This window comes from Mustela lutreola, chromosome 1, assembly GCF_030435805.1.
Source record: "Mustela lutreola isolate mMusLut2 chromosome 1, mMusLut2.pri, whole genome shotgun sequence".
Lineage (NCBI taxonomy): Eukaryota > Metazoa > Chordata > Mammalia > Carnivora > Mustelidae > Mustela > Mustela lutreola.
In genome coordinates, this window is record NC_081290.1 from 268162506 (window position 1) to 268174829 (window position 12324).

Below are 12324 nucleotides of genomic sequence, written 5' to 3' on the forward strand. Positions count from 1 at the left end.
TGATGAAAGAATACTGAAAAAGCTGGAATGGATTGACAAATATCATAAGGAAAATTCTGGAGTGATGGAAATGGTCTGTATATTGACTGATTACATTAGTGGCTACACTGTCACAGCATTCAAAACAGGTGCATTTTAGTTTGTATACATTATATCTCGAAACTTGAAATTTTCAGTTATTTTCCTCAGTATGATTGGTATGTTTTTACCTCTTTGTGGTTACCATAAGTGTACCCGCCATCCACTCCTTATTGACCTTAACTAGAGTGATCATTTTGAAATGCAAATCACGCCTTACATCCATACTTAAAACATTTTGGAGGGTTGTCATTGCATTTTTAAGCATGAAATTCTTTACCTGGTCTACAGGCCCCATGTATTCAGTCTCCAAACTACTCTTTCAGATTTATACTGGCATCTCTGATAGTAGCTGTTTGGTACTTTCTACGTTCTGATGTTCCTTAGTCACCCTTGTCATGGAAGCCTTCTGTTCATCTGCTTGGAATTGTCTTCCCAGTCTCTGACCTCACTTTGGCTAGCTGCCTCTCAATATTCTTACAGATATCAGGTCAACTACACTTCCCTTAGGAAAGCCTTGTATGACCTCTTAGATTAGGTCAATTCTCCCTTTTGGACACTGTCATAGGACTGTACGATAAAAGTATAAATTCCATTAAGTTGATGAGTTGATTATAACAAAGAATCACCATACTCTGCTAGGTCCTGAACCACTGAACTAGAGTCCCCTCAAAGTCCTTTTACTTCTAAAATGCTATTAATTTCACAAATTGAGTTACTTTTCCTTGAGTTCTTTGAGAGCCTTGCAAGGAAAAATACCAAGTTCCAAAAAGATTACTCGAATCCCTTATCTACTCAACTGCAAGTAGCATTTGCAATATTTATTTGCTTCTTGTCATGACTACTACACTTCAGAGCATTAATGTCCTCTGTCACCTGTGACATGTTCATAATACCAACCCTGTATCATAACTGAGTTGAGTTAAAAGCTCTCATTGTCTCAGAGCATTCTCTCAAGGCAGACAGGTGGCCTTGGGTTGGGCCTGGCACTATTTTTTTTAAATTTTTATTTATTTATCTTATTTTTTAAATTTATTTATTTGACACAGAGAGAGAGAGAGAGAGAGAGCACACGCAGGGGGAGCAGCAGGCAGAGGGAGACAGAGAAAGAAGCAGGCTCTCCGGGAGCCCGATACGGGACTCAATCCCAGCATCCTGGGATCAGGGATCGTGACCTGAGCTGAAGGCAGACACTTAACTGACTGAGCCACCCACACCTAGCTCTTACATAGACTCCACCATTTGCTGTGCTGAAGTACTGAGTTAATTCATTGATTACACCTTCCATTTCTCCTGTGTGTCAAATGGGAAAAATATCACCCATATTATTAGCAATCTATTACTTATAACATTACTAAAATACTGTCCATTATTATTAGAATACTCGTGACGTATTTGGTACATAGCAGACATTCATTCAATAAGCGGTAATCAGGAAAGAAGCCAGCAGTGGAGAAAAAAGGTGTTTTCTGTTGTTATTGTTCTGTTCTGGGGGTTTTTTTGTTGTTGTTTTTTTTGTTTTTGTTTTTGTTTTCTTTCCCATTTGCTAAAGCCTGAAGTGTCAGTTGGGAGAATCAATATGAGCCACTTCCTTAGGTCTTGAGGCATAATTGAGTTAAAACACTTCTGTCCCCATCTGCGATTCTATTAATAGATGCCAAGCACTTGAATCAATGCGTCTCAGGCTTACCTGCCTGCACAGGCACACACCTCTTTAAAGCAGAAGCACCAACATTTGTACAAGTCAGAAGGTATCGTGGTGCTAAAGAAATGAAAAAGTTACTACTCTGGGGCCAGATTCCAGTCGAGTTAATACTATAGTAAATTCTGGGGCACCTGGGTAGCTCAGTAGAGTGACCTCTTGATTTCAGCTCAGGTCATGATCTCAGGGTCATGAGATCCACCCCCACACTCAGTGGGGAGCCTGATGGAGATTCTGTCTCTTTCTCTCTCCCTCTGCCCCTCCCCTCACATGTATGAGCCCACGTGTGCACTCACACACACACTCTCTATAATAAATAAATAAAATCTTTTAAAAATACTACAGCAATTGTCTTAGGCCAATTAAAGGAAGTCCATTTCTATTTCCCTTTTCCCCAATAGACATATTTCCACCCCCAGTTTGTCACATACTCTTACCTCAATGATTTCCATGCCAAATTGAAAAAAAATTCAGAATTGTTTACATTTTCCTTCCAGGCCAGTCAAATTTTGAAGGTCGATTTTGGAAAAATCATTACATTTAAGTACCTGATTTTCATTTATTATCATTAACAAATAATCCTTTTGTTTACAAGACTTTTGTTGGCCCGATTTTCAATGATTTTTATAATCAGTTCTCCATCTGCAAAGTACATCTAATAAAGCGAGAAGGTACGGTTTCCTCCCCCAAACAAAACAGAACCAAAGATACCCACTTTTTCTGACAAAGGCTTTAAGGGTTAAGTTAAGAATGTCAGCTTGAGGCCAGTTTGGGGAGGGAAGGAAAAAGGGAAGGAAAAGAAGAGGCAGAAAGGGCAAGAGGTAGAGACAGAGAATATACTTTAATGTCATGGGCGGGAACGGCAAAACTCCATCTTGTAGTGCCACACAGCACCTTTTTAGTTCTTTATATGCTCACATCTCTGTAATCATTAGTAGATCTCCAGGCCACATTTTCCAATCTACCTGAACTTCTTATATTTTATTAATATTGTCACTTGCCCTCTGTGAATTTCCATAAATCCATTAATCAGAAGAAACTGGCAGGTATCCTTTCCAGGTATATTACAAAATGACCCTTCCTAGACAACACAAGTGCCCCGAACAAGGGATCTTGGCTTCCTTATCAACTATGTGTCTTTGTACACAAATGCCCAAAGTAAAAATAAATGAAATTGCTAGATTGGGCTGCATTTTTGGAACTTTAAAAAAGCTGACTTAAGTATTTCACCCTTCCAGACAAGATAAGACCCTGATAATTACATACAATCAAGACGTCAAAATGACTGCTAGGCATTAAAAACAAAAACAACAAAAACTAATCTGGAAAAGTTGGGTAAAATAACTTTACAAAGGCTGTGGGCTGATCTCAGAGAATAAGTTACATAGAAGAAGGAAGCAGGTCCAAACCTCTAGGTGTACTGGACTTGTGTTTTGTTTCGGTTTTTTTTGTTTGTTTTATAATTTTAGTGAGTGCCTCTTGTTAACAACACGCTGTTGTGCCAAACTGGACTTCTGACAACATGCTTAAAGACCAGTAATTTGTTCTTCCACTTTTGTTTGTAATATACAGAAAAGTTGAAAGTATAGCAAAATATGGGCTCATCTACATTCAACAATTGCTAACATTCTGTCTTTCCACACACACACACACACACACGCACATTTTGATGAACCTTTTTTTTTTTTTTTTAAGATTTTATTTATTTATTTGACAGAGAGAACTCACAAGTAGATGGAGAGGCAGGCAGAGAGAGAGAGAGGAGGAAGTAGGCTCCCTGCTGAGCAGAGAGCCCGATGCAGGACTCGATCCCAGGACCCTGAGATCATGACCTAAGCCGAAGGCAGCAGCTTAACCCATTGAGCCACCCAGGCACCCTTGATAAACCTTTTGAAAGGAAGTTCAATCATCACGACACTTCATGCCTACTACCTTCCAATTTCCTTTCTTTCCCTCTTCTTTTCTTTCTTTCTCTCTTCCTTTCTTTCTTGCTCCCTCCCTCCCTCTTTCTTTCTTTCCTTCTTCCTTGGAGAAAGAGAGGGACAGAGATCATGAGAGAGGGCAGGAGCAGGGGGGAGAGCGAGAAGCAGGTTACCTGCTGAGGGGAGAGCGAGAAGCAGGTTACCTGCTGAGCAGGGATCCCAATGTGGGACTCAGTCCTGGGACTCCAGGACACTGATCTGAGCCGAAGGCAGTCACCCAACCAACCAAGTCGCCCAAGCACCCTAACTTCCAATTTCTAATAAGGTGTGATATGATGATGTATAATAAGAAATATCTATTTTTGTCTTTGTCCCTATTCCAGGCTCACAGGCTCCTAAAACCCTTGCAATTCCCTAAGCAATTAGAGCAATGGGAGAATCTTTTGTTATAATATTTGGTGTTTTGCTTTCAAAACATCCTAATTCCTGAAATCAGTCAGGAACAATAAAGGGGAAAGGGGTGTCTTGTTATTCATAATGGTTTCCTTTTAACCACACCTAAATTTATGGTAATGAGGCGACTTCTAGGAAGCCTCTAAGGATGAGGACTGGTTGCCAGGTAAGCCATCCACGTGGTAAGAGGGTTGGCATTTTCAGGGGCCTCTCCAACCTCCAGTGGGGGGAGAGGGACTATAGAGTTGGAATTAATCACCAGGGGCCAATAATCTAATCAGCTGTACCTATACAATAGAGCCTCTATAGACGTCCTGAATGAAAGATCCTGAGAGCTTCTGGCATTGGTGAACACCTAGAAATGCTGAGAGGGGGGCATCCCCAGAGAGGGCTCAGAAACTCCATGCCTCTTCCCATATACCTTGCCCTATGCATCCCTTCCATTGGCTCTTCCTGTGTTATATCTTATTATCCTGACTTCTGCGAGATGCTCTAGCAAATTAATTGAAACTGTGAGGAGGGAGTTGTAGAAAACTGTGACTTACAGCCAGTCAGTTAGAAGAACAGGCAACAACCAGAATTCGTCATTGGAATCTGAAATGGGAGGAAGGGTGAGGGAGCAGTTTTGTAGAACGGGGCCCCTAACTTGTGGGAGGTGACTCTGCTTCCAGGTAGATACTGTAAGAGTTGATTGAGTTAAATCGTAGGATACCCAGCAGGTGATGCAGAATTGCTTGTGGTGTGGGGAAAATCCACACACTGGTGATCAAAGTGAAGTGCTAGAAGTAGAGGAGACCCATTGGAGGTCTTTTTCCTTCACATAAGAACATTATATCACATAATGACAATAATGTTATCAAAACTAAGAATATTTCCAAGCATTTCCTAATATCATCTGATCTATAATTAATGTCTATATTTTCCCCAATTGTCAAGTTGTTTTTCCTATGGTTTATTTTTTTAATTTTATTGTACTCTACTGTATTGATCTAGGAACGAAACAAACCTTACACATTTCATTTTGACCCTTTTGCCTCTATCAGCATTTTAATCTAGACTAGCTCTCTGCCACCTCCCCACCTCCATTTTCAGGCCTGCTGACATAAATAATGTATAATATTCCGGGACTCTTCGGTTTCCTCACAGTTACACTTATTTTGTCATTCTGTCATCTGTATTTTCTCCAATCTAGAAATTAGATCTAAGGACTTGAAGAGTTTTAAGTATTTTTGGCAAAAGTATTCACTTCATAGATGATATTGGAGATGTCACATGAAATCACATTTTTAAATTTTTAAATGTGCTAATATTAGTGATGTTAATTGTTATCACTTTTATCACTTTGTTGAGGTATATGATTAGTTATGTAATGCTACTTAACAATATTATCACAAATGTAGATTAAAACAATGCATATTTATTACTCATATTTTCTCTGGATCAGGAGTCTGGGCATGGCTAGCTTGGTCTTCTTCAGAGTCTCGAGTGGGGCAATCAAGACAAAGGACAAGAATATGGTCATATCTGAGGCTCAACTGGGGAAGGATCTACTCCCACTCGTATGGTTGTTGGGAGCATTAAGCTTCTTGCAGGCTGTCAGACCAAAGATCCTTAGGGTCTTGGGGGCTTTTAGCTGAAGGCAGCCTTTGGTTCCTTGCCATGTGGCTTTCTCCATAGGCCAGCTCAAAACATGGAAATTTGCTACTGTAAAGCCATCAAGGAAAAGAAGTTCTCAGCAAAACAGATATTATATAGTATTGTGTAATGTAATCACATACACAGAACTATGTACATTCTATTACCTTTGCTTTATTCTGTTTATTAGGAAACAAGTCACAACTTCTGCCCACATTCAAGGAGAGGGAATTACATAAGGTCATGAACATCAAGAAGCAAGGATCATGGGGGTCACCTTTGAGTCTCCCCTCACAAGGTAACAGCCTCATCTCTCTATTGTAAAGGTATACTTTCCAATTAGTACTGAATAAGTACTCTGTGGGGTGATACTTTGAAATGATTTGAATAATTCAATATATTAATTTAAAAGTATTTATTATTGGGGCATCTGAGTGGCTCAGTCAGTTAAATGTCTGACTCTTGATGTAAGCTCAGGTCATGATCTTAGGGTTGTGAGACTGAGACCTGCTTTCAGCTTCATACCCAATGGATTCTCTGTTTAAGATTCTCTCTCTCTGCCCCTCTAAAAAATTATTTATTATTAACTAAATGTTAATTTTGAATTAGAAATGTTTGACTCTTACAGACATTATTTAATATATGTTTATTATTTATATATTTATGCCAATTTTACATATTTAAAATATACTATTTAGAATATATTATTTAAATATACAGATTTCAAATATATCAACTATATATATTTGATATTCATATACATTTAAATTCTGAACTCAGATATCTCTAATTCAAAGTTAACATTAAAGAAATTTTCAAAATATCTTTTATTTTCACACATTCTTTCCCATTGTTACTAATGATATCAGAAGTTAATTATTTGTTCTATTTTATAGCAGTCCAAGTTTCAATATCAAAATTACTATTAATAATCCCACTAAGTAAAATCTAAATTATTTTTTTTTCCCCACTAGAATACATCTTATGAGGGATAGACTATTGTATTCCATACTTCCTTGAAATAATTACTGCCTTTATGTGTTTATGTTTTCAATTTAACATGCTTTATGTTTAGGGGCTTCTGGATGGCTCAGTCAGTTAAGCAGCTACCTTCAGCTTGGGTCATAATCCTGGGGTCCTGGGACTGAGTCCTGCTGGGCTCTGTGCTTAGCAAGGACTTTGCTTCTCCCTCTCCTTCTGCCCCCCACCCCTGGCTTGTGCACCCTCTCTCTCAAATAAATGAATGCAATCTTTAAAAAAAATTTTTTTAAATAAAACACATGCTTTATGTTTTTATATTGGTATTTGAATTCAATTTTAAGATTTGTTATATTTTCAAATTTATCTCTATTTTTTGACTCTGAAATGTTTACATGTATCAAAGGTTATTATTTTATGTTTTATAATTTTTTTATTATGTTATGTTAGTCACCATAAAGTACACCATTAGTTTTTGATGTAGTGTCCATGACTCATTGTTTATGTATAACACCCAGTACTCCATCCAATACATGCAAAACTCTAGTCTCATTATCTCTTTTTTATTCATACCAATCCCCTATATGTAGCAATCTTCTTTAATTATTTTATTAATTATTACACCAAAATTGGTAAATGGTTTTTATATTTTTATTTCCTTTTCTTCCATATGAAAGGTTGTGTATTATATATATTGTTCTTCACCTTTATTTTCTTTTTCTCTTTAAAATATAAAATATCCCCATATACTTCACAGAGATCTTTATTCTTCCTGATAGTTATGTGGTACTGTATTGAGGGTGCCATAGTTTACTCTATGAACAGACCAGTTTTGTTAATGAAATTTTATCCTTACAATTACTATTGAAATGTATGCCTTGTGTTATACTGTTTCCTACTTATACAGGTATATATATTCAGGCCATATCATTGGCATAAGTCCCCAGGAACTCTGAGATGAAGATTTGCATGCAGGGGTTTATATTAGGGACTGCTCTTAGGATCAATGCCTGGAACAAAAAGAAAACCAAGGAGGACTCAATAGAAAGAGAAATAAGGCTTCATTACAATATCAACTAAGGCCTCAGCCAACCCTACCAGAAGCTCTGGAACTAGGATAGTCCTTTAGAGTTGTTACAAGTTAGGTTGAAAGGTCTAGGCTTTATCCCACAATGACAATCAGTAATTGGTTATGAGATACCCTGCAAGGCAGTGTGATTTGAGGTTAGCCAACCTTCTTCACCTGAGCACAGAAAGTTTTCAGCCAGCAACCTAATCACCACTTGGGTGACTCTACCAGTCCTAAAGGAGATATTGGTGCAGCACAACACAGAATTTATGACAGTCTTCCTTTTATGTCACTTAAATCCACTTGAGCCATATCAATTCAAGGCTTTGGTGGGCCTCTTCTGTTGGAAAAACTCACAAAAGGGCGGTAGAAGGATGAAATGCAGTCCCCACTGTTATGACTGGTCCTGAAGTTGCAACCGATTACCATTATCTTCATCCATGACTACCCAATCTAGATTCCCTCCCTCAAAGCTTGCATCTCCTGGTCATGGTGGCTCAGTATGTGGGGTGAATAAGACTCTCACTCGAGTAGTCTGTATCTCTGCTTCCCATGTCATTTCTAAAGCACTGGTCACACAGCACTTGTCCATGTATCATCGATATTGGGCTATGGAGAACTTAGAGATATCCAAGTGGATGCCTAACATATTTCTGCCTGCTTCTACTGTGTGATGGCACTCATTCATGGTCCAGCTCAAGTCTCCCTATTGTGGCCTTTATTCTTCCCTATTGGTCCCCCGGCAAGAAGAGCACATAATGTCCGAGTGGCAGTCTTGGTTCAAAGTTCAGTAGCTCTCTTGCTGGTTGTCTGGTGGAAGCATTTCCCTCTTTGAGAAACGTAACTTCTAATCCAGAAGAGCACAGAGTCAAGGGGGTGTGGATCATAAACTCCTGAAGTGGATCAATGGAAATAATGGAAAGGGCAGTCCTTCTGGCCCCCACCTATTATTTCTTGGACCCACATATTCTACCTATTGGAGACATAGCATCACATAATGGATGTTGATATAAGTAGCATGAGATGTCCTAAAGGGCCACACTCCGGCCTCACAGGGTATTATCTCCAGTTGGTGCCCCACCTATTTCTTCAATAGTTCAGTCTGCGGCTCTATTAGGCCAGCAGTTTCTGGGTGGTGTGATGCAAGAAAGCACAAGTGGATTCCATACGCATTTATACACTTTTATACCATCTTTGCTATAAAGGGAGACCCTTGGTCCTCTGTGAAATTACAATGCATGTCATGTGGATATATAAAACATTTCGGAAACCTTTGGACTGCAGTTCTGGCCAACAAATGAGCTGATTCCAGTCATTCCAAACACAGTATGACTGACACGCAAACCCATTCTATATTAATTCCTTTATAAATCATAAATTACACATGGCCTAAGATTATATTGTAACAAAGGATATGGAGTTGAAAACCTGAGAAATATATAGTAAAATGAGAGCTCATTCCCACTCTAAATATGAGGGGTGACAAAGGAATGCAGAAGTTCCCATTCTATTCCCACAAACTCTGATGAATAAGAACAGGCACTATGTAGGGAAAGCTTGGTTTATGTCAGTCACTGTTCTACGTACAAGACTTTGACTTTTTTAAACTCAGTGACTACATGAAGTAGATGCTATGACTATACTACTTTTTAAAACTGAGGACACATGCTCCTCCTCTAGTTACTAAGAGATGAATCCTGGATTCTAACCTGTATAGTCTGGCTTCAGAACCTCTACACATAAAGGCTGTACTACACTGCTTCTAAAAATAGAAGAAGGGAAGAAAAAAAAAAAAAAAACGATCCAGGATGGCTTTTTTTAAAGAAGTGCCCTAACCACTGAATATCCTGATTATTCACCAACCGGTCATATTAATCTCCAGGACCAGACGATAGTGGAGAAGAAGAAGAAAGGATCTGTTTCTAGTAAAGTGGGAAGGGGATCATTCTCAAATTCAAAACCTGATTTAGCCTATTCTGGTGGAAAGACCACAGAGACTCTTTTAGCCCTTTGGACTTCAGTTTCCACAGAAGTAAAATTAGATGGTTTCTTAGATTCCTTGGCTATTTCATAATAAAAAAAATAATAATTAACACAATGGATTATGTTGAACTACCTGGAATTTGGTAGAATTCCAAATTTGGGCTCATTTTCCCACATAAATAGAACTTCAGGTGCTTACATGAGAATGTCTTTACCACCACAGTTGATCTAGAGAAAATATCGAGATAAATCTTTTAACCCTTAGCTCTAGTGACACATATTTGACTGAAAGGTGGAAATTTATCCTAGGGGCTGAAACCTGGTGACAGAGGGGCAGAAAGCTTAGGTCTTAGTGAAGTGACATTCCTCACTTCAAAGCTCGCAGCCAAAGTGCTATGCTGTGTGACAAGAGGGTGAGCTCTAAGAGGACCTGAGAAATAGGTGAATCCATTAACACTGGTCATCCTGATTGCAAATCAATGACTCATTTTGGCACTCCCCTGACAGCTGCTGAGTTGTTTCCTTAAGATAACTCTTTAATGAGACAGATACTGCAGAGATGAGCTGCATGGTTTCACATAGAAATAGCAAACAGAATGAAACCTGTGTTTCCTCTCCCCATCAATAAACTGAAGCAAATGAATGAGCTAGGCTTGCAAAAACAACCACCTCTCCCCTTTCTTCCACAATCATTATCTTATTGGTTAGCTTATCTAAAGTTAAATGCCATCTTTCCAACCAGCATTCTACTCCTCGAACTGACACACACACACACACACACACACACACACACCACATGCATTTATTAAAATATCAAATACACATATTAGCCAAGAAAAGAAAAAAAAAGATAATGTATGTGTTCATTCATTTATTCTACTAGAAAAAGAAGTGCTGGTGCTTCTCTAGACATCATTTCATGCGTTTAGAAATACAGAAATGAATGAAGAAGATGGATTTCCTCCAATGAGGACACTTATAATCTAGCAGAAAAAGCAAGTAAACACATCCATAGTCACAACAGCAGTGACTGGAAAATGTACTGATCAATGCAAACACAGGGCACTTTCAGGGAACTAGAGGGACACCTTAATTCCTTAGGATGATCAGAGAATGGTTCCTGGAGCAGTGTCACAAACTGAGTTTTAAAGGATGAAGTTATTTAGATGAGGAGCCAAAGGTTATCAGGCAGAGAATGAAACTAATGAGAAGGTATGAAGGTCTACAGGGAAGGGTTCTTCATGAAGTGGGAGGTCAGAGAGTACCTGTATGTAAAATATATAAAAATAAATATATATATAAAATATATAATATTATATATTCTATAAAATTATATATAATATATAAAATAAATATATAATATATACATATAAATAATATATATTTCTATTTATATAATCTAAGTAATATATACTGTGCATATATATATAAAATCTAAGGTTTCGCTATACAATTTTTTGAAATAGGCTTTATCAATGTAAAAACAAATATATAAAAGACAGTTTTGTTTTTGTTTTGCTTGTTTATAAAAGATAGCTTTAAAAAACCAGTTTGCTCTCAGGTCAAACATACATCTACTACTGCTGACTGCTTTACCTTTTGTACATCTTTAAAGATTTATTTATTTATTTATTTTACACAGAGAGAGAGCACATATGAATTGGGGAGGAGAGGCAGAAGGGGAGAGAAAGACACAGAATCCTCAAGCAGACTCCAACTGTGCAGAGAGCCTGAAGCGGGGCTCCATCCCAGGACCCTGAGATCATGACCTTAGCTGAAATCAAGAGTCAAATGCCTAACCAACTGAGCTACCCAGGACCCCCCTCCCTTTTGTACCTTTTATCCTCCATCTCAGGACATAAATATACAATGCACAACTAAGGAATGTATATGAAAACAGATCTTCATAAGAAAACAATGAAAAGAGGAAAAAATATATTTAAAGAATACTTATGCAGCATTGGTGAATTATACACAGTGGGAGAAACACACATATATGAAATAATGTAGGCTAGCTAAACTAATCAGAATATAGCCATACTATTTAATAATATATAACTTTTAAAAAGAAGTGTAGTTTGTATATATCCTTGTGGAAGATCCATTTGAGTGATTAAGACAATTTATGAAAAGTTATGTATAGTAGAATACTATTTTTGTTAAACACAAAACACCCGTGTAACATTGTGGGTACACGTAGTGAGTGGATTTAGAATATGTGTGTATTGCTAATGATTATTTGTTAATGATTATTATTGTTAATGATTATTAACAATCAATTGTTAATTATTGTTACTGCTGGAAATATGGGTATGGGAAAAGTTGTAGGGAACTTAGCTATTTAACATTTATTCTTTTTAAATTTTATTTTATTATTTTTTAAAAGATTTTTATTTATTTATTTGACAGAGAGAGAGAGAGACAGTGAGAGAGGGAACACAAGCAGGAGGAGAGCGAGAGGGAGAAGCAGGCTTCCTGCTTAGCAAGGACCCCAACGTGGGGCT